The sequence below is a fragment of the Carcharhinus amblyrhynchos genome, chromosome 1, assembly GCF_965287045.1.
Source record: "Carcharhinus amblyrhynchos chromosome 1, sCarAmb.v2.hapA, whole genome shotgun sequence".
NCBI lineage: Eukaryota > Metazoa > Chordata > Chondrichthyes > Carcharhiniformes > Carcharhinidae > Carcharhinus > Carcharhinus amblyrhynchos.
This window is the reverse complement of record NC_137324.1, coordinates 100,666,519-100,691,000: the sequence shown is the minus strand read 5'-3', so window position 1 is coordinate 100,691,000 and position 24,482 is coordinate 100,666,519.

Sequence of the window (24,482 nt, the reverse complement as noted above, 5' to 3'; positions counted from 1 at the left end):
CTTCTGTAATAAGAAGGATTAATAAATTAATTATCTCAAAGTAAAAGATGCATTTTTTTAAAAAAAGTGATAATACAATGAATTTTTTTTTTTTTAAATTCATTCATGCGAAGTGGTCATCACTGACTGGGGTCAGTATTTGTTGTTCATCCCTAATCGCACTTGAAAAGGAATGGCTTGCTGTGGATCTGGGGTCACACGTAGGGCAGGCCAGGTAAAATGGCAAATTTCCTTCCTAAAAAGGCATCAGTAAACTAGATGGGTTTAATAATAATCAGTGATTTCATGGTCATTAGTCGACTTTTTATTGAATTTGACCACCCATTCACCACAGGTGGGATTTGAACCCAGGTCCTTAGATAATTTACACCAGGTCTCTGGACTACTTATCCAATTACAATACCACTATGCCATTGCCTCCCCATATGAAAGTTGCATACTCAAATCCAAAATATGAGTCTTATACTTAAACCAATTTTAATTAATTCCTTAAGCCAATTCCAAGGGTATGAGAGAAGAACTGGCAAAGGACAAGGAGGTAAATAGACTAAAAAATATGGCAGTAACTAAATAATGAGAAACATTTAAAGAAATTTAACAGAAATATTCTCCACTTAAACTTTGCAGAATGTGGACATTGCCATCCAGGTCAGCATTTATTGTCCATTCCCAATTATCCTTAAGATGGTGATGAGCCACCACCTTGAAATGTTGCAGTCCATGCAGTGTAGGTACAGCCACAAATGCTGTTAATGATGGAGTTCCAGGATTTTGCCCCACCAACAGTGAAGGAATGATGAATATATTTCCAAGTCAAGATGATGAGCGGCTTGGAGGGCACCTTTGGAGATGGTGGTGTTCCCATCAATCTGTTGCACTTGTCCCTCTTGGTAGTAGAAGTCAAAGCTTTGGAAGATGCTATTGAGGGGGCCTTGCTGAGTTGCTGCACTGCATCTTGTAGATGGTACACACTACTTTCATTGTGCAACGTGGTGGAGCGAATCAGTGTTTAAGGAGGTGGATGAAGGGTCAATCAAGCAAGCTGCTTTGCACTGGATGATGTCAATTTTTTTGAATCTCATCCAGGTGAGCATTCCATCACACTCTGGCTTGTGCCTTGTAGAAGGTGGACAGGACTTGGTAGTCAGGAGGCGAGTACTCACCACATAATTCCCACTGGTAAATAAGTTACGTTAGTGTCATAGAAGTGCCAGGCAAAAATCATCTTCAACAAGAATCTAACAATCTCCCCTTGGCATTCAATGGCATCAGCATCAGTGAATCTGTGGGATTCCCAGCCTCTGACCTGTACTTGAAGCCATAGTATTTATATGGTTAGTCCAGTTTAATTTCTGGTGAATGGCAACACCTAGAATATAGATAGTGGGGGATTCAGCAATGCCACTCCCTCCCACCTTCATTTGGACAGGTCCAGGCTAGTTTAAAGCAGGCAAAGGGGTTGTTTATTTGTGCAGACTCTTTCATGCTCCATTAACAATGAATTACTTCCTCTTCGGAGCATATTCCCTTTTTTATCCCCCCTTTTCATCTGAACTGGTTAAGAGTATGCCCTCTAACTGCTGCTCCCCCACCCTCACTGGATTCTTTTCATTGCTGAAGTGGATTACAATAATCAGGTGCTCCAATTTACCACAATTATTTTTAAAGCTGAAATTTCAGAACCTCCTCTGCCTGAATGGAATGCCAGCTCTGGAGATACTGCTCCATCAGCAAGCCACTGGCACCACTCAAGACATTGAACAACCTGTGCACCTCAATGAGGACCTTGTCACAGCCACAATACAAATTATTGGCTAGACATGATGAACATGCCAGGGTAGGACTCTGAGGCCCGTGTGTGTGTCAAGGACTTCTCTTTAGAGTCCCCACATACTGGCAATGTCAAGGTGCCAGGGAGCAATGTCAGGGTACAAGAGGACAGTCCCAGGTTGACTCTGTCAACAGTGGGGTGCACAGGTGGAAGGGGTGGGCAGGGGGAGCTTTTACACCCTCCAGCAGAATGTTAGAGTGTTGCTCACTTGGAAGGGGAAATAATGCTGGCAAGGATGAGGAGGGGGGTTCAAGGGTTGTTCAAATCATCCTGATGCCTGGGCTGTGTTTGGGGGGGAAAGAGGGCAATGCAGTGTGATCTGAGCATTTGCTGATGGGAGAGGCTGCCCCTATGTGTTGGAGGTCATGATGAGTATTGCAGGAGTGGAGAACAGGGGCCCGTCATTGTTCCTTGAGATTTAAATTTCAGAGGAGCAGGACAACCCGTCAGTGTGCTAAGGCTCCACATCAAGGAGAGTGCAAACTTTGCCCCTCTCCAGATAAATTTCCAAGTGTCATTGAATCACTCCTAATTTGCACTGCCAGAGCCAATGGAAAAATCACTAATTTTCCTGCTGACACCAGCACTTCGTTGATTTTTTTTTGAGAATTATGTCCAATATCAAACAGTTAAAGTTTGACTGGCAGAGATTGTCTATAAATCAACTTCATTATATGATCAGCTTGAAGGACCCAGAAAGCAAAATCCAGCTTTGGACTGCACTATCGGGAGGAGTGGATCCAGGAGAAATTGATGGATGGAATTGCAGAGGAAAAACCCAGGCCAGAAACATGTTCATTAGCAACAATAACATATTTACACAAACGAGTAGCTAACATTTTTATAAACAATGTTAAATCAATTCAACATTGTAAGATTTTGTTTGGCTTATTTCCATGAACACTGATTCAAAAACTAAACTAACTGGAAATTAAGCAATGCTCTATGAATCTTTTCCATTTTGAATGATTGGTTATTTATAATCCAAAAGGTGCTGTACTATCATATTTAAAGGGTAGAGCCAAGATCAGAGCAAGATTGAATAATAGGTGTAACAGAGTCAGCCTGGTACTCGCCAGAAACTAATTTAAGTCTGCAACAAACTTCCATAGTGAGCTACACATAGCAATAGCTCATACATGGATTGTCTTTAGTTGTAAGAAAAAAAAAGAAACATTCCTACATCAAGGAGGTGTATATGTATTGTGCAGCATTGCTCAATTCTGGTAAAATGAATTCCCGTAACAGTAAGTTTAAACCAAAATTCGGGATTGAAGTACTGATGATCCAACGGTCACTGAAACAAGTGTATGTAGGCATAGATAATTTCAGTAGCTTAAAGCAAGTAACAGAATGGTTGTTCTGTTAACATTTTACTAAATCCTTACAGATATCATGGCTGGTGAAGGTACATTTGAGTGCATAGGGAATTGATATGGAGTGACCAAACAGTAAAGACCTAAAAATGTAACAGTAATAAAAAGTGATAGATACTCTAGGATATGGAGAATTTTAGCATTAGGACTATAACTTTAACAAATGGCAACATATTCTTGAAGGCAAAAGCAGGAGTGGCGCTTTAAGAGTTAATAATGGATGCTTGAACTAACGTGTGCTGTCATTCTTCAACTGATTTCAGGGAAAAAGCACTGTTGCACTTTCTGTTCTGAAATTCTAAGTTCCTTCAATTATTGTGGACACCCTCCAGTGACTCTGTTAGGCTGTTTAACATCCTTTCCCTCAACTGCTTACGTGACTCAACTCAGCAAATAATTTGCAGATTTTTTGCCAGGCCTTTTCAATCATATAGACGACATTCAATTACTATTCTAACTTCTTCCATTTTTCCCTTCTCAATTGTAGGTGGGAGGGAAAAGAAAGACCACTTCTAAATATTACTGACCTCTTCTATCATCAGATCCACATCCTGTTCAGAAAGTTAGGCCTTTGTTCTATGCTATCAGGATTAAGACTTTCCATTCCAATCAGCCATACTTGCATAATTCCTGCACTCTGTCTTAAATGGGTCAAGTACCTCATTTCCTGCTTGGTTAGGTGATAAACAGCATTTATTGCAGCTGCGTGACTATTGAATGTCTTAATTTACCTCAACGATAAGTTAGGAAGCTGCTTAATAGAATTTGCAGTGATCCTACAGAAGCAACAAGTAAAGGTACTTATTGCCATATAATTGTCTAAATTGGCCTAATGCTCATAGTTGAGACATTGTCCCCAAAACGCTCATGCTAAAAATTATTAAATTCTGAAATGTTTCCTTTAATGAGGACATAGCTACGCCTTTGCATAAATCAAAATAGGAAACAGATGTGTGTCCATTAATGTCATATGAGTGATGACAGAACCATCCTGCCCTTGCATTCGAACCATTAGCTTGAGAGCAGTTGTTTCCTGGGGTAATTGGCACAGCAATATAAAAGTCATGCAATAGTAAGAGATTCTGCTTCTCATTGGAATATTCTTCATTTAGAATTTCCATTAATTTCAATTCAGCTGTATATGCTAAATTAATTTTGTTAACAATCACTGTATGCAGTCAGAGCATGTTTTTAAAAAGCTATCATTTTAGTTTTTGGAAGTTAATAAGTGGCAATAATAATAGCATGAAATCCTCTCCTTTGAACCTCCAAACCCCAAACATCCGCATTAAATTAATCTATTCAAAAATTCTGTGGGATTTTTATTGGCTTTAAAAACATTTATTTTGGATCCTAAATTATAATCTGTAAATGCTGGGATACTTTACTGTATCTCAATGTCACTTTATTTTTTAATTGGAGACAATAAGGGCTGGCAGTGATTAAACTGGAAGATTTTCTTCATTGCATTTGACCATCCAATGTTATAAAGCTCTTCAGTCTGGAGTTGATGAATTGTCAATAGTTTTGTGCTGCCAATTTGCGACAGTAGAGAACATGCTATGACCAGCAAAGTTCATTCCACCCCGACATCCAAAAGCAATAAGAGAACTTCCCGCTCCCCAGCCAAACTCGATCTCTGGGCACAACGGGGGAAATTTGGTTAATCGTGGCCAAAAGTCATTCTTCCGTTTTGTCATGATGCAAAGTTCATGCAAAACTTTTATTAAACAGAAAGTTGTAAACTGGTTTTGTATAGGAAAACTGCCTATGATTTTCCATATTAGATAAAGTTACAATCAAACTAAGAGATTACACAAACACTTGACTACTGGATTCAATCCTGTAAAAAATGCCTTTAAGCTAGTTGAATAGTGCTTTTCACAATAACTGTTTATTTTATACAATTTTTATGCCAGTCACCTGCTTCCCCAATATTTATTTCCCTTTGTTTTCTCAACATTCTGTTCTAATGAAGTTGTTGACCTGTTTTATTTGATGGAACTTACTGATTCTTTCACAGTGGTTAGCACTGCTGTCCCACAGCACCAGGGACCCTGGATTCAATTCACTGCTTAGGTCACTGTCTGTGCAGAGGCTGCATGTTCTCCCCGTGTCTTTGTGGGTTTCCTCTGGGTGCTCCGGTTTCCTCCCACAGAACAAAAGACGTACTAGTTAGATGCATGGGCCATGCTAAATTCTCACTCAGTGTGCCTGAACAGGTGCCAGAGTCTGGCGACAAGGGGATTTTCACAGTAACTTCATTGCAGTATTAATGTAAACCTACTTGTGACACTACTAAATTAAAAATAAATCTTGTCTCTGTTCCTGTGGTGTCAGAGAGCATTTTGGATTATATCATGACTCCTTTATCAAAAATATTTACATCACTATTTTGAAACACCAATTTAAGTATGTTGACCCTTATTCTACTTTCCGTATTGTTTTCTTCCTTTGAATATTACTCACACATGCTGGCCAGGATCACCAACATGCTGTGACTGCAACTGCGGAGGAAGATCACATTAAACAATGCCAGCCAAGCCATCATCTCCATCAGTCACACTACTTCATGCAACAATCCTTGAATAGTTTTACTCCTGCCTGACCTAATTCAGCCGTGGCAACTCTAACACTGTATCCTGTTTCCACCCACACACTGTCACAGACATAGCTTCCCAATGAGCCACCTTTTCCACTCCTTCTCCTCATCTACATATTGCCCCGCAGTAACATCATTTGTAACTATGGGGTTTGCTTCCCTGGGCTCATTCTCACTTATATCCATGCATTTTTCATTCAGCCAGCCTCCTGGCCTTTACGGGTCCACAAATTCCAACTTCAACAGTGCAGCTGCATCCTGTCTGGACTAAATCCTGCACATCCACTCCCTTCAATTGCTTCATATTTCTCAGAACATTGAATTTAAGTTCCTTATTCTCATCTATGGTATTGTCCTGTCCTAATTTGGCTGTGTCAAGTCTCCTTGTGTATCCCCTGGTTCTCCTGTACATCCTTCTGTCCACTCTAACTCTACCAAATTCAACATACTGGGAAATTTAAAGTGATTCCAGGGAATCCATCTCACAATTTCTTCTCCATATTCCCTTCCACTTTTAAATGCTTTATTTAAACACTTCCCTTCGACCAAGCCTTCAGCCCTTTCTCTCAACTCTCTGTTAAAAACTTATCATGTGTTCCTTTCTTCTTCTGTGAAGCACCATGTTCTATTTGAAAGGTTTTATATAAATGCTAGCGCTGTTATTATTCATCACACACCATCTCTGTCTTTTTCTAAATTGCCAATATCCTATAAAACATAAAAACTATAATTTTACTGTGCTTATTCTTAGAAGAATAACTGCTGGTACAGAGTACAAGATGGTGGAGCTGTTTGTAAGGAACACCATCTCTCCAACCAAGTAGCCTTTCCACAAAGTACAAAGAATGGAGTCTTGGGGAAGGTGGAGGAGAGCTGGGAGTTTCCAAAAAATGGTGTCCTCTCACGAGCCACCATTTGCAAAAGTAAAGGAAGACAACTGTGAATTTTGTGTATAGGTCCAAAAACATCTAATAAGACAACATAGCTTCTTCAACAGAGAGAATGGCTATGAAATTTTCTGCATCATATATTAATCGTGACAATATAAGCTTAACAGCACCAACACACTACATTTGTGAGTCTCTCTTCTCTATTCATGTCAAATGGGTGTGGGATTCAGAAAACAAATCTAGGACTGATCAGAGCTGCATGATAGCACCATGGTTCGCATTGCTGCCTCACAGCACCAGGGACCCGGGTTCAATTCCCAGGTTCAATTCCAGCCTCTAATTACTGTCTGTGTGGAGTTTGCACATTCACCCCGTGTCTGTGTGGGTTTCCTCCTGGTGCTCTGGTTTCCTCCCACACTCCAACGATGTGTGGGTCAGGTTGGTTGGCCATGATAAATGGACCCCAGTGTCAAGGGATTAGCAGGATAAAAATGTGGGGTTGCAGAATAAGGCCTGGGTGGAATTGTGGTTGGCACAGACTTGATAGGCCAAGTGGTCTCCTCCTGCAATGTAGGGATTCTATGATCAATAACATGTTATCTATTTGCTTTGTGACTTGTTTTTCAGTACATTTTAACAATCCAGTTTGAGAGAAACTTATAAGTATCGTGGGAGTTGTGTGATGATTGGTACAGTTTCAGAACATTTATGATTAAAGTTTAAAGTTTTCATTTTTAAAGTTAAAAGTTTACAAGTTTATTTATTAGAATCACAAGAAGGCTTATATTAGCACTGAAATGAAGTTACTGTGAAAAGGTCACAGCCCTAAAATCATAAATCTGTTTCTCTCTCCACAGATGCTGCCTGACCTTCTAGCACTTTCCATTTTTATAACTGGGGAAGGACACTTGGTTCTATTTAAATAAATTAAGCAAGATATGTATGGGCAGATTGCCCATTTCATTGCATCATCCAAGTCAAAATTACCATTCAGGTTTCTTCAGGTGGCCTTTCACTGGAGAGCCTATTGAACCTCCTCTGCACTCCCTACAAGGCCAATATATCCTTTGCAAGTGCGGCGACCAAAACTGAGTATTTAAAAAAAAGTACTGATAGTCTGTGCCTTGGATAACTATTGCCATCAGTTCTGCAAAAGGTTTGAGAATTGAAGTGGATTCAGAAGCATCTAGGTATAGTCATACAAATAAGCAATGCAGTCTTGTAAATGACAATAAGCTTGATAGGTTCTGTGTGGCTTCACCAATGTTTTCTTTGTTAAAATGCTGTCCTTTCAGATAGCTGAGGTATCTGTAGTTTGTATGGTTTCTTATTCCAGTTTATTCAGCCTAAAACAAACTCAATTTCATTTCAGAATAATCCAGATTTTTTTGCCAGCATTTCATGTTAAAGCACAGAGCTGCCTATGAGTGAGGAGGAGGAGAGGAAAAGGTGTGTGCGCAGCAGTTTACCACCCTGCTACAGCCACAGCCTCTTTACAATGACTGAGCTGCTGAAAGGTAAACTACTCCAGGTTAGCCTCAATACACTGCAGCTGATTGAGTCCGCTGTTTTACATTAGTTACATCCCAGCATAATTAGACTTTTCATGGTGCTGTAGAAATTTTTATGGCCGTGCTTTTCACAAATCATTCCACTTATCAGTGTTGCATTTGCAAGCAGTGCAAATGTCCGAGTTTACGGGCAAGGTAACGGTCGTCTGCATCTGACAATCAGCCAGATTACACTGTTAATGGCATTTCTGTTTCCTGTTGCAGAAACAAGAAATCACTGCAACAACAATAATAATACTGTTTGAGCATATGTTTTATTTTTAACTATTCTGGCTAGCACTGTTTATTTGGTGCACATAATATTCTAATTATCTCTAACTAGTGGAGTGTGACAAGTTATAGCGTTGCCTCTGACTGTAAGTGGCTTATTCACCAATTTCTTAAATTCACCAGTTTGATGCTTTGATTGTCACAAATAATGACAGTTTATTACAGTAACCTAGATAGTTGGGAAGTTACAAAATACGAAACAAAGATTTCATTCTACCTTTCTCCAATGGTACAGAGAATGCAGTCAGTTATGGATTTGCCCTGATTACAGTTTGGGGCAGAATGCGAGAGTTTGACAAACTATACTGGGCATTGTGCTGTCTAGACAGCTTTTAATCCCAGGCTTCATTTATATGTGTCCGGTCACTTTGTAGCTTGAAACTGGCAGAAGCTACTAGCTGGTTGACGGATGGGACTACGCTGTTGGGTGGCACTATCGGTACCAAGGACTCTGCAAACAGTTCTGACACACAAGTGGGTTGCTTGGTGGCCATTTCAAGAGGACTCTGGGATCCATGTGATGGAAGCCCATGTGGCATGTTTTTTTTCTTCACAGGACCTGGAAGAGCACTATTTAAGGGGATGGAAAAGACTTTATGGTTTGTGTTTCTTCTTCCTACTGGGTTTTCTTGTTCAACCACGTGGCTAAGATACTAATCACATTACCAGGGCCCAATCTAGTGGATTTTCACAGTAACTTCATTGCATTGTTAATGTAAGCCTACTTGTGACACTAATAAATAAACTTGAAACAATTTGCATATTTAAAGAAGAACCCATTGCTTCCCAGCATCTGACTTTCCAACCTCAAGAGCAAGTCAATTAAAATGAAAAACTGTGAGCATAAAGCAGGACTAGATTATCCCCCAGGGCACTTCTAATTTCCCACCTTGTTTTTACTGAGCATGCTAGTTTTAATTGATTCCAATTTGAATAGAAAATTAATTAATGGATTCAGAAATAAATCGGAAATGGAATTAATATAAATAACTTGAATCAAATAACTAACCTCAGTGAAGGGGCATGGTTCGAATGGACAACTTTCATAGCGTAATTGTTACGATACTGACAAGGTCTCAAAAATATATATTCAACCCATCCACCTTCAAAGGCGAGGATCCAAGCAACCCCAGCCATTGGAGCTTTCAACAAAGCTTTCTGTTTCCAATAAGTAGACTTTAAACTCGTGTAATTCCAGCAGGCCATGAGTTTACACTGCTGGGCAGAGCAGGTATCAGTCTTGGCTCACCCTTAGTGATGCGGGTGCATGGAAGGAAAATCTCAAGTACAAGGTGTCAATATCAGGGGTCGGCTGTGATGGGGGACTTGGTGGTTTGAGAATTCCATGGGTATAAAGCAGAAGAAATTCCACCCTCTGAATGATACTGTTTCGGTGCCTTGTGACTTTCTTCTGCTATTGCTGACTGGCCTGGGTAATATACAATTTTACACTCTGTCACATGTTTGAGTTGATTAATTCTTCTCTGCAATTTTTCTGCAATAGGATTAAGCACCACAGTGTCTATAATTTATATTGTTCTTGTGCTGCAGGTAAAGGCATCATAGAACCATATAATGGTTACAGTACAGAAAAAGGTCATTTGGCCCATCTTGGCCATGCTAGCCACTGCAGGAACAACTCTGCAAGTAGCTTGGGGCCAGCTGAGTCCTCGCCTCCAGCAAGCCCTTGCATGCCAGAGGCCTCGGATGTTTACTCGTCCACCCGATGTACATTAGCAGATGTGTTGTCCTCACCAGAGAGTGACCCATATGCCTCAAAACTAACTGAACCCACCAATGCGTCTGTTTCTGTGATGGTGATTTGTGAGGTAAAAGCTGACGGATAAACGATGACATCCTCGGAGGTCCCTTCACCCATATCCTCCGGGGACTCATCCGAGATATCGATCTCATGATGGATGGGAGTTGTAGCCAGGGCTTGCTCTCCAGAAGGTCCTGGGACTTCAGGATCTGTCCCTGAGACACAGAACAAAAGATTAAGTACAAGGCCGGGAGAGGAATCCAGGATACCAAACACATGAATCACTTGGCTCCCTTGAATATAGAACACTGAACCCAGACAATTACATCACAGGGATAGGCCCTTCAGACATCCAACCCTGTAGTAACCAGGCTGCCCATCTGATTTGTTTGCCCCCATGCACCTCTGTTTCTATCCCATTCAGATAGCTGTAGACATGCCCCTTAAATGTCCCTATAGTTTCTGCTTCCATGACCTCCCCGGGCAGTGAGTTCCAGGCACCCACTACCCTCACAATAACAATGAAATACCTCATACATCTCCTTTACACCTTGCACCCGAAACCCGTGACCCCATGAAGTTGCCTCAATGTGAGTGGAGGAATGACAGGTGCTGACGTCTGGATGGCAGACCGACCATGCTGTCGCTGACGGCCCACATCTTCCCTTCTGTGGAGAGCAGCACCTGCTCCTTGAACGGAGTGAGGACCTGGAGGTCTGGCTCACCAACCCCTGTCTTCGCCCTCTCACGAGTGTTGTGCTCAGTCTTCCTCTGTGGAGACAGGTGGAACCATGAAATAAATGGTGGCGTGACTCATGCAGAGAATCAGGTGGTGACCCTTAGAGGGCAAACACAGTGAGATTCATCGGGGCGAAAGGATGGGGGTGCTTGGGGGTCAGGAGCTGGAAGCATGCAGGGTGCTGGGAATAGGAGGATCTGGGGGAGATATGGGGGACCATGCCGAATGGGGCTCAGCACTCACCCTTGCTGCATGGATGAGGTCACTGATTTTTTTTCCGGCACTGCCTCACAGTTCGGGGAGCCAGTGCCCTGGCACTGACTGAGGCGGCGACTGCCTCCCAGGCCACATGGCCATCAGTACCCCTGTGTCTGCGGCCTCCTGGGAGGAAGAGGGTGGCTCGCCTCACCTCTGCTGCATCTAGCAGCCTCCCCAAGTTGTCATCAGAAAATCAGGGGGATGTAAGTGGGATGGGGCCTTGTGCGGGATTATACGGCCCTGCAGTGATGTGATGGGTGCGCTTTTTTGTTGTTTTTTCCAACTGCGCATGTACAGTTCAGAGCTCCGATCGTTCTGGCAACACTACGCTCCACCCACAGCACGAATCAGACTGGAGATGGCTGAGAGCGTATGGGGGCGCCTGAAAGCGGATTTCTAAGTCAGATCTGCATTACGCCCAGAATCGGCACTTAGAATGAAAATGGTAAAATTGGGCCCTTTATCTGCTTCATCTAATTCACTTTTTCTTTTGTCATTTAGAGGGCTCTGGCTTTTGCCCTACCTTTCCCATTAAAAGGAATGTGCTTTGACTGTAACTGATTCATCTTTAAATAAAACTGGAAATGCTGGAAAATCTCAGCAGGTGGTGAGAGAAGCAGTGTAAGTGGCTGGAATTTTATCAGCATGCCTGTCCCAGAATTAGAGTGGGCGAGAATCACAGAACAGCATCCTCCATTGGCCTTGGGCGTCTCTTATCAGCCTTGAGCAGACAAGGCAGTAAAATTCTAGCAAATGTTTTTAGTCTGTATAACTCTTCTTCTTTCAAGGCAGCCTGTTGTGTTGTTTATAGTTTTGCCTGACAATCTTTGACTCCTAACTGAGCCAGATCCATTCTCACCTCACTGAAATTGGTCCCCCTCTAATTAAATATTTTTACTCGACATTACTTGTCATTTTGTGCAGACTAAGGTAGCAGGGTCACTTGAGATCTTGGTGGCTGTTTGCCATAGCACCAGGTAAAGGTCTCATGCTCAAGGTTATGGGCAAGCAAAGCAGAATGAGCCAATTTTTGGAGGCAATGGCAAAAGAGTTAGAATCTCAAGGAGCAACAACAGCTTACAGGACAGAGGAGGATCCTTCAGGAGGAGGACTTGTACATATTTTAAGCACACTTAGGAAAGCAATTGAAAAGCTTATCTATTTCTTTCCACAGTGATGTTGAATATTGATATTGAAAAGCTGAAGGGAGAAGTGCAGGACTGCAAAACATGCAATAATGAGCATAAGACCTGCCCTTAGGCTCTATTATGCTTTCATTAACACAAATGATACAGTCGCAGGGAAGACATCTGTGTTGCCTTCCCAATCTCTTATCTGAAGAATATAACTCATGTTTACTATTCTTACTGCCACCAGCAGATACTTCATCTGCTGGAATTGCACAGATGGTTTCTGCTCGTTGAATCAGTAAATGTGAACAATTTTGACTAACACACAACTGACCAGTTCATGAAGTCACTGCAAGCATTACGTCCATGGAGGGAATCATGCAGGAATGGTTGCTCAGCAGCTATGTGACGAAGCCCACCAGGTTTCCCTCTGAGGTAATGGATAGAAAGTCAGATGAGTATGTGCCTGGGCATGTAGTCCAATTGGTGAGATTTCTGTCCTTACACAGTCGTCAGTCGATCCCTTATTCCCAGGTGTTACAAGACAGAAGTTACCCTGAGTGGATTTGAATAAGAATTTCAGAAGTTATTCTATTTTCATAGTGTCCCAAATTATCAAAAGTATTTTTCCAGCTGACAATCTGAATAGGGACCCCCGGCCCCAAAGTCTGCCTGAGTAATCATGATAAGGCAATATTTTTACTTCTATATATGAGATATTGATGCAGAACAAAATGTATACTTTCCCTACTGCAATATCCAGCTGTTTCTTAAATGATTCCAGGCTTCTTCCTTTTCCAAAATACTCTAAAGTCCATTAACCATATTGATCACTCTTTGAGCAAAAAACTTCATGATATTGGCCCTAAACTTCCTTGTAGCAGCCATATGCCAGAGTCATGACCTGACTTGAAGCAATCTTCTGGACTTTTCTTTTCTACACCAATATTTTAAATAGTCTTAGAATCATAGAATCATACAATGCCAAAGAGGCCCTTTGACTCATTGGGTCCACAACAACACAATAGAAACACCTGAACTCCCACCTAACACCATCTGCCAGCACTTGGCCCATAGCCCTGAATGTTATGATGGCCAAGTGCTCATCCAGATACTTGCTAAAGGATGTGAGGCAACCTGCCTCTACCACTCTCCCAGGCAGCGCATTCCAGACCGTCACCACTCTCTGGGTAAAAAAAAGTTTTCCTCACATCCCCTCAAAACCTTCTGCCCCTTACCTTGAACCCTTGACGGTGCAGAGGGACCTCGGGGTCCTTGTGCATGAGTCGCAAAAACCCAGCTTGCAGGTGCAGCAGGTGGTCAGGAAGGCGAATGGGATGCTGGCCTTCATAGCGAGGGGGATTGAATATAAAAGTAGGGAGGTCTTGCTGCAGCTGTATAGGGCATTGGTGAGGCCGCAGCTGGAGTACTGTGTGCAGTTTTGGGCGCCGCACCTGCGCAAGGATATTTTGGCCCTGGAGGGAGTGCAGAGGAGGTTTACTAGGCTGATACCAGAGTTGAGGGGATTGAGCTATGAGGAGAGGCTGAATAAACTAGGCTTGTACTCGTTAGAGTTTAGAAGAATGAGGGGAGATCTCATTGAGACGTATAAGATGATGAATGGGATGGATAGGATAGAGGTGGAGAGACTCTTCCCGCTCAAAAAAGACAGTAGGACTAGGGGGCACAGCCTCAAGATAAAGGGGAGGCGGTTTAGAACGGAGTTGAGGAGGAACTTCTTCACTCAAAGGGTGGTGAATCTCTGGAATTCTCTGCCCGTTGAAGTGGTGGAGGCTGCCTCGCTAAATATTTTTAAGAAGCGGGTTGATGGGTTCTTGATAAGAGAGGGGATTAAGGGTTATGGGGAGAGGGCGGGAAAGTGGAACTGAGCCACGACAGATCAGCCATGATCTTATTGAATGGCGGGGCAGGCTCGAAGGGCTAGATGGCCTACTCCTGCTCCTATTTCTTATGTTCTTATGTTCTTATTACTGACCCTTCAACAAAGGGGAACAGCTGTTCCTTATCCACTCTATTTGTGTCTCTCAAAATATTCTACACCTCAATCAGGCTGCCCCTCAATCTTCTCTGCTCCAACAACAACAACCCAAACCTAGCCAACCACCCTTCATAACTTGAATGTTCCAACCCAGGCAGCATCCTGGTGAATCTTCTCTGCTCTTTCTCCAGTGCAGTCACATCCTTCCTACAATGTGGCAACCAGAACTGCACACAGTACTCTAGCTGTGGCTTCACCAAAGTTCTATATAACTGCAACAGGACTTCCCTGTTTTTGTAATCTATGCCTCGACTAATAAAGGCAAATGTCCCATATTCATTTTTCACCACCCTACTAACATGTCCTTTCATCTTCAGAGATCTATGGACAAACTTGCCAATGTCCCTTTGTTCCACAGAACTTCCTAGTGTCCTACCATTCATTGAATACTTCCTTGTCAAATTACTCCTCAAATTGTGGGGTCCAATTGGCTCTCCTCTGAAGTCACTTCCTTCCAAGGCTGAAAAAGTCATAATTTTCCTGTCCCTCCATATAATTTGATTCTTTAATATTAGGGATTGATGTTGTGTAGTTCTTCCCTGAACAGTGCCCAGGACTTGTCTCTTGTGTCTCATTAGCTAGAAATTCAACAAGGTGGTCTTTCAAGAACAAGTATGCCTTCATTTAATGACCTTCCTTGCATTGCAACATGTAAATTTTCAGTGTGAAAAACTATCCCATGATAGAGTGGGAACACTCCCATTTCAAAATTCATAAGATTAACTTGATGGCTGGAGCTCTCTGGCCATTGACACCCTGGCGCCATTACCAATGTGAACAGAGAATTTTGCGCTCAGTCAAATCTCCATTCACTGCAGCTGGACTGGAGAATCCTAACTGTGGGCAAAGCCGGAGAATCCAGCCTGGTGTGTAAAATTACTGACTCTATCATTGGAAAGTATCAAGCTTTTCATTAATTCATTTAATTTAAGAATCTTGAGTTGTATAGTATTTGGTAGGGTGGATGGAAATTATTTTGACTGATCCTTCTGGATGGATTTCCCTTCTGATAGTAGGGGTATCTGACCCTACCATAGCAACAGATCTCCTACCTCTCTTTTGAAAGTAGCTTGTAATGGAGGCATCCTCTTGTTCTTTGTGCATCTTCACAGTGGCTACCTCTCTTGGTAGGGCTACTGAGTCTGCAAATTTGGGGGCCCCCTGATTGAGCTAATAATGTGATGAGCCAGTCCTCCTTCTTTAGCTGGACAGATGACACTGCAGCAGCCTAGTAATTGGCCACCAGCAGGAATATTGATGCCTTGGTCCTAGTGAGCTACCTGTTTGGGCTGGGAATGTTTATATTTTCTTGATGTTGTGACTGAACCCATGCCAGCGAAATCCCAGCCTAGATAGTCAAAATAAAACAACTGAGTGTTAGAAACTTCAATCTAACAACAAGCAGCAGTACTAATATTGTACATTTAAAGCAGTAAAGCCCAAAGCACTTGACAGGAGCATTACCAAACAAAAATTGACACTGCAGCACATTAGGAGATACTTGCGTAGGAAAACAAAAAGATTTAGTGCAAGAGGTAGTGTTGTGTATTTGGAGAATGACACACAGGAGGAGCACTCGATAAATGAACGTAACTGTTTTGTGGTGTGTTCTCTGTCATAACCTTTGCTTCTTTGTTTTTCGTCCTACATCACTTCCTTGCATACATTATTACAACAGAGCTCTATGATGAGCCAAAAGGAACAAATATATAATAGTTCCTCCCCCTTAATTTGAACATCCTCCAAACAAGTTAATCATGAACCATCATCAATGAGTTAGACACTGTCCAGTTGTGGGCCCTCTGATTGTGCTAGTAGTGTGAAGAGCCAGTCCCCCATCTTCAACTGGACAGGTGACATAGCAGCAGCCCAGGAATTGGTCACCACCAGGAATATTGATGCCTTGGTAATACAAAATTGGCTTAATAACAGAAGACAGAGGGTGATTGTAGAGGATTGTTTTTCAAACTAGAACCCTGTGACCAGCGGTGTGCCTCTGGGATCAATGCTGGGCCCACTGTTATTTGCCACGTACATGATTTGGATGAGAATTTAGGAGGCATGGTTAATAAGTTTGCAGATAACACCAAGATTGGTGGCATAGTGGACAGTGAAGAAGGTTATCTCGGATTGCAATGGGTTTTGATCAATTGGGCCAGTGGGCTGACGAATGGCAGATGGAGTTTAATTTAGATAAAAGCTAGATGATGCATTTTGGTAGAACGAACCAGGGCAGGACTTACTCAGCTAATGATAGGGCATTGGGGAAAGTTATAGAACAAAGGGATCTAGGGGTCCATGTTCATAGCTCCTTGAAAGTGGAGTCACAGATGGGCAGAGTGGTGAAGAAGGCATTCGGCATGCTTGGTTTCATTGCTCAGAACATTGAATATAGGAGTTGGGACGTCTTGTTGAAGTTGTACAAGACATTGGCAAGGCCACACTTGGAATATTGTGTACTGGTCACCCTATTATAGAAAGAATATTACTAAATTAGAAAGAGTGCAGAAAAGATTTACGAGGATGCTACCGAGACTTGATGGTTTGAGTTATAAGGAGGGGCTGGATAGACTGGAACTTCTTTCTCTTTTTTCTCGCTTAGGAGTGATCTTATAGAGATCTGTAAAATAATGAGAGACATTGATCATCAAGATAGTCAAGGTATTTTCCCAAAGGTAGGGGAGTATAATACTAGAGGACTTGATTTAAGGTGAGAGGGGAGAGATACAAAAGAGTCCACAGGGTTTTTGTTCTACACAGAGGGTGATGAGTGTCTGGAACAAGCTGCCAGAGGTAGTAGTAGAGGCTGGTACAATTTTGTTTTTTAAAAAATGTTTTGACAGTTACATGAGTAAGATGGCTATCAAGTGATATGGGCCAAACGTAGGCAATTGGGGCTAGCTTAGCTGTTTAAAAAAAAGGGTGGCATAGACAAGTTGGGCCAAAGAGCCTGTTTCCATGCTGTAAACCTCTATGACACAATGACTCTAAAACTATGATAAATTCAGGTGCTCTGGAGGTCGTCACTCTTGGAACGGTTGACGGTGAACCTCTGGCATTTTCATATGCACACTGACATCAGCGGTGGCTGGCTTAAACAGCTTTGACATTGGAACAGGAAGTTGTCTTTGTGCCTGAACAGAGTGTGAGGCATTGACTCCCTCGATGGTGTCTGGCAGTGTTGGGGTCGCAGGAAAGTCTAGTCTTGGTAAGGCTGAACCTTAATTTTCAACAGGCTTCAATCTTAGTGGGTCTGTTTTTCCAGCTAGTCTGCCTATCTCCTCCAGATAATGTCATCTGAGGACAGTGAAGTAAAGGAGGAGGGTTCAATTCATGCAAGGACTGTGGCAGGAACTCATTTCTCCCCTGAGGAGCAATTCCAAGCCAAGACTTCTTATCCCTCATGGAAAACTCTGTGCTTTGCCTTACATTCATGACATCCCCATTGTGCTGGTTATTGTTGTCGTACAATCTCCTTGGTCTTTGGAGGTTTTAAGAAGATTGAATGCAGCTGCATTTTCATCATGAGTAACGCAGGAAAGGTCTTGGTTGTGACATGTATGATGCTCCATGTGGAATTTGTTGAAGCATTGGACAGGTGAACCTTGTTCTTTGGTTGTTTCAAAGTCTGTTTGATGGTATGGATGAAATGTTCTGCAAATCCATTAGTGGCAGGGTGATATGGCGTGGATGTAATGTGTTGAATGCTGTTTTCTTGTAGGAAGTTCTCAAACTCATGCAAGACAAATTGAAATCTATTGTTCCTCACCAGCTGTTCTAGGAAGCCCAAGTGTCTAAACACTTAAACATTTCTTCCAGCTTCTCAATGATCTTCTCAGATGAGATAGATATCATCACAGAAATCGTTGGCCATTTGGTGCAAGCATCAACAGTTATTAAAAATATTTGTCTTCAAAAATGTCCTGTGAAACCCACATGCACATTTCGCTAAGCGACTTCAGGCCATTCCTATGGTTGCTGAGGTGCTAAGGGTAGTAGGTTTTCTACATTTGCACAGGAAGAACATGTTCTAGATTTTCTTTGAACTCAACATCAAGTCTGGATCATCAGAAATAATTTCTTCCTATTTCCTTTATGCATAAAAATCTGCAGTGACCTTAATGTAGCTTCTCTAAGACTAGTTTCCTCAATGGTGGTGGAATAATCACTCTGAGCTCCAGAGAAGACACCCTGACTGAACAGATAACTCCATTCTCTTGGAGTGTTGGGTTTCAGGTTAAGTGTTAGTCCTGAAGTCTTTCTTCGTAAAACCATGTCCATCGCTTCTGAGAGCACAGGGTTATTCCAAGTGTTTTCTCACTTGCATAGAAGTGACCAGTGTCTAGAAAATATTCCCCCCCAAACATGCCCAGGCTAACCTTGATAACCCCCTTCCCCTGGCCTGCCTCGATATTGCCCCAAACCCTGAGCAAACTGACCCTCTCCCCATCCCAATGGCCAGCCGCAATTGCTGACCTCCCTCCCTCTGTAACTCAGCCCAAATGCAGAGTGGCAGCTGTACCCCTGATCCCTACCGATCACCCTCCAGAGGCTGTGACCCATCAGGCCCCACCCCCTTTAGGCCCCAACTCCTTGACATTGTCCTTGCCTGGTGGACAGTGCCAAGTTGCGTCCTGGACATTGGCACTTTACCCTTTGGGCAGTGCCGGGGCAAGGCTGGCACTGCCAAGATGGAAATGCCCAGAGGGCCCTTCCCTCTGAGGGGCCTCGATGGCACACCCCCCTTCAATTCAGCATGGTCAGGCCATCAGTTTCCCGAAGGTGGGGAGCTATACTAAACCCCACTGGAGTAAACCATTCCTGGCTAGAAGGGATGGGTGGGTGGGGGTGTGGGGGTGGGGGTGGGGGGTGGTGAGAGGCTAGCAGGCCCAGGGACTTTAGTCCTGGGCCCGCTAATTGGATTTAAACTGTATTTAAATTGGAAGCAACATATATTATGCAGAAATCAACATGGAGCCCACGGTGCCGGAAATCCGGCGCTTAGGGACTCACAGAGGTCATGGCACCCAGCAGGAAGCCCATGAGTATCCCTCCCCGCAGAGCTACAGAAGCAGGATGGGAGGAACACTTACCCACCCAGCAATACACATAACACACACACAAGGAAAATATAATTGAAGAGAAGAGTCTAGTTTTACCGGTTATTAGTGAAAGAATTGTAAATAATTCATGTGATTGTCTTGTTTTGGAAAGCACATGCTGCAGACCTGACTGAGATGTCATCGCTCCTGAAGGTAGATAAAATGAATTCTGCAGCCAAAGTCCAATGTCAAAGTCCATTCAAAACTCTCTTAAAGGGGTGGACTCTGCAGGTCACAATATTAAATAACCAATGTTACCAAGAGGCCAGTTTGCTGTAAGAAAAGGAACAGGCTTGGAAATCTGACAGTGTTACAGTCTTTGTTTAAGATCTAGATGTCATTGCTATTTCTGCTGCTGCTGTCTCTTACTTTCTGCAGTCAACATTTTTAAAATAAAGGGACAAAAGTGGCTACCTTGCTTTGTGACTCCTCACAATTGCAGTTCCTCTTCCAAATAAGGTGGCAGCCTTCAGTTTGCACAAACCCAAGGTAATCTGATCTTCGGAGGCCAGTTTTGCAGCAAATCGTCTTTTCTTTTTAAAAATGACCAATTTCAAAGAGTCTACATGAAATACAATTTGTATCTTGAAGATTAGGAATACTTTATGCCTTTACTTGAGCAGAACAGTTACATTTTAAAAGCTTTTGAATTTGATTATTGTTTTTGGGTGAGAGAGTATCTGAGCAAATAGAATTCTCTGGAAGTACTGTAATGAATGGTGGGCCAATGACGAAGTGGTTAGGAGTTTGACAGTATAGTTGTAAGCACAACTTCAGATGGGAATAAGATTCCCAGTGGAAGGTACAAGTGCACAGGAATAAATCCTAAATCAATTTCCTAAAATGAGGTGTGAGTGCATAAACACAGGCATTGTACTAAGGATGGGAAACAAGTTTCAATTTGAAGCTATTCACTGTTGAATCTGACTTATTTGCACTCAAGGGTTTATAAGATTACTTCATTTATTCCATAGGTAGCATGTGGGGAAAACATGGCCACTGCTTTCCCCCTCTGCTCCATTTTTACCTTTCAACCCAAAAGAATAGTTTCCCGTTCTTACAAATACTCAGGCCTGTGTAAGTTAGGCAGTGACCATATATTTGGACTCTGACATTCAATCAGATATCATTTTTAAAATGACTTTAAACCATTGCGGAGATAAAATGACTTGGCTGACATTTTCTCCTTTAAGATCTCAGGAGTTTAATAAGCACTTCAGAAATAAACAATAAACCTGCTTATGGAGAATGTAGCTTCAAACCAGGTTCTGTGCCAAGGCCTTTGTGCACAGTTACCTTTACATGTTATTTGTTGACAACCCATTTGATTTTCTTTTTAATTATTATCTCCTAAGGGTGAAAAACAATCATATGCTTTCAATCTGCATGTCCTCCTGAATCGCATGAAATGTTAGCTGTGTAGTTAAAGACATCATAAAATGTCGTTTTGTAAAGGAAATGCTCGCAGGCTTTGTGTTTTAACAGTAAAATTTGATGATTGCTTTCCCTGCAGCGTAGGGCAGGAAAAAATAGCTTCTGGAAATCATGTCTCCAATTTACAACGTGCCCAGGGTAAAGACTTGTTGTATGAGGTCCACCAATGAACCAAATAGGTTGAATTAAATTTTACTGAAATATATGGAATAGGCTTGTTTTAAGAACATAAGAACATAAGAAATAGGAGCAGGAGTAGGCCATCTGGCCCTTCGAGCCTGCCCCGCCATTCAATAAGATCATGGCTGATCTGTCGTGGCTCAGTTCCACTTTCCCGCCCTCTCCCCATAACCCTTAATCCCCTCTCTTATCAAAAACCCATCAACCCGCTTCTTAAAAATATTTAGCGAGGCAGCCTCCACCACTTCAACGGGCAGAGAATTCCAGAGATTCACCACCCTTTGAGTGAAGAAGTTCCTCCTCAACTCCGTTCTGAACTGCCCCCCCTTTATCTTGAGGCTGTGCCCCCTAGTCCTACTGTCTTTTTTGAGCGGGAAGAGTCTCTCCACCTCTATCCTATCCATCCCATTCATCATCTTATACGTCTCAATGAGATCTCCCCTCATTCTTCTAAACTCTAACGAGTACAAGCCTAGTTTATTCAGCCTCTCCTCATAGCTCAACCCCCTCAACTCCGGTATCAGCCTAGTAAACCTCCTCTGCACTCCCTCCAGGGCCAAAATATCCTTGCGCAGGTGCGGCGCCCAAAACTGCACACAGTACTCCAGCTGCGGCCTCACCAATGCCCTATACAGCTGCAGCAAGACCTCCCTACTTTTATATTCAATCCCCCTCGCTATGAAGGCCAGCATCCCATTCGCCTTCCTGACCACCTGCTGCACTTGCAGGCTGGGTTTTTGCGACTCATGCACAAGGACCCCGAGGTCCCTCTGCACCGTCGCCTGCTGCAGTTTTTCGCCACGTAAGTAATAGTCCTTCCTACCATTCTTCCTACCAAAGTGGACCACCTCACACTTGCCAACATTAAATTCCATTTGCCATTTCCTGGCCCATTCGCCCAGCCTATCTAGATCCTTCTGCAGACTCTCCACACCCTCCGCACAATTTGCCTTTCCCCCAATCTTGGTGTCATCAGCAAATTTCGACACCCTACACTCGGTTCCCTCCTCCAGATCATCTATATAAATGGTAAATAGCTGAGGCCCCAGCACCGACCCCTGGGGCACACCACTAGTCACCCACTAGTCACAGGCAGTTTTCAACTGCCTGTACTAAAAGAAGAAACAAATACAGAAAAATGCTGGAAAATCTCAGCAGTCTGATAGCATCTATGGAAAGAGAGAGTAGAGCCAACGTTTCAAGTCTAGATGGAACTAAAAGAAGAGATTGCTATTCAAATGAATGTTCATGGATGCATTTCAACAAGTGTACATCTCTGCCTGGTGTAAGAGTAAAACGAAGAAGGTGGCTCATCCGTGGCTAAAGGGGAAATCAGGAATAGTGTTAAAGCCAAAGAGGAGACACATAAACTGGTCTGAAAAAGCAGCAGACCTGAGGACTGGGAGAAATTGAGAAACCAGTAGAGGAGGACAAAGGGTTTGATTCAGAAGGGGAAAATTGAATTCGAGAGTAAATAGAATTCAAGAGTAAGTTTGCAGAAAACATAAAAACTGACTGCAAAAGCTTCTATAGATACATGAAGAGAAAAAGACTGGTGAAGATAAATGGAGGTCCCTTTCAGTTAGAATCAGGTGAATTCATGATGGGCCAACCAAATATTTTGGATCTGTCTTCACTAAGAAGGACACCAATTACCTTCCGGAAATATTAGGGGATAGAGGGTCTCGGAGGAGGAACAGAAGGAAATCCTTATTTGTCAGGAAATTGTATTGGGGAAATCGCTGGGATTAAAACCCAATAAGTTCCCAGGGCCTGACACTCTGCATTACAGAGTACTGAAGGAAGTGGCCCTAGAAATAGTGGATGCATTGGTGATCATTTTCCAACATTCTATAGATTCTGGAAGAGTTCCAGTGCATTGGAGGGTAGCTAATGTGACCCCACTTGTTAAAAAAGGAGAGAGAGAGAAAACAGTGAATTATAGACCGGCTAGCCTGACATCGGTGGTGGGGAAAATACTGGTGTCAGTTTATTAAGGATGTAATAACTGATCATTTGGAAAGTTGTGACAGGATCGGCCCAAGTCAGCATGGATTCACTAACGGGAAATTGTGCTCGACAAATCTTCTGGAATTTTTTGAGGATGTGGCCAGTAGAGTAGACAAAGGTGAATCAGTGGACGTTGTGTTTCTGGACTTTCAAAAAGCTTTTGACAAGGACCCACACAAGAGATTAGTGACAAAATGAAAGCTCATGGTATTGAGGGTAATTTATTGACATGGATAGAGAACTGGTTGGCAGACAGGAAGCAGAGAGTGAGAATAAACAGGTCCTTTTCAGAGGAGGGCACTGCAGGGTTCAGTGCTGGGACCCCAGCTTTTCACATTATACATTAATGATTTGGATGAAGGAATTGAATGCAATATCATCAAATTTGCAGACACACTAAGCTGGGTGGCAAGGTGTGCTATCAGGAAGGTGCTAAGAGGCTACAGAGTGCAAAGTGACTTGGACAGGCTGGCTGAGTAATCAGATATCTGAGACTTGCAGTATAATGTAGAGGAGCTTCTGCAGTAGATTGGAAAATAAGACTTCTAAAAGAAAGCCTAATGAGAACCAGCCCCATTTCAAGTTTGTAATATGAAGCAATCTTTGTCAATATTTGGTTTGAAACATCCCTAAAGACTTGGTTGGGAAAATACACCTTTTGGTGACAGCACTGTATTATTTAGGTTAACAAGGTCACAGTTAGGTAAATGGAGTTGAGATGCTATGATCTAACTAATCAACTATTATCTATAACGCAAACTTGATGGTTGAATGGCCTACTCATGTTCCTCATGTGCCTATGACAATTAATTTATGCTGACATTGGTAAGAGGGTGTTCGCGAGACAATGCATTTGGTCTCAATAAAGTTTAAATTCAACTTCAATGTATCCTTTTACCAGAATATAACACCTAGTACAGTTAAACATTCCAAGCTGCTTCACAGGGATATTATTAAAGTTTTACAATATTAAGCCCTGGAGGTGTGTTCAGAGGTGGGGGGTCCAAGTGGAACGGTGTTGGGTAAAGATCCCATTGCCCTTTTGTCTCACTCCAATCAAATTTGGGAGGGAAAATTTGCAGGCAGCCACAGGGTTCCTCATTCACAAGCTCTCTATGTTCAATCAAGAGATCCAGTATGGGGAAGGGGAGTCTGCACAGGAATCCATCCCTTACTGCCCTTGCTATTGACACCTCTCCCCTGGCCCTGACTGTTCACCCACTGTCCATAATGTGCATCCCACCCACACTCAACTTGGCAACCCTTAA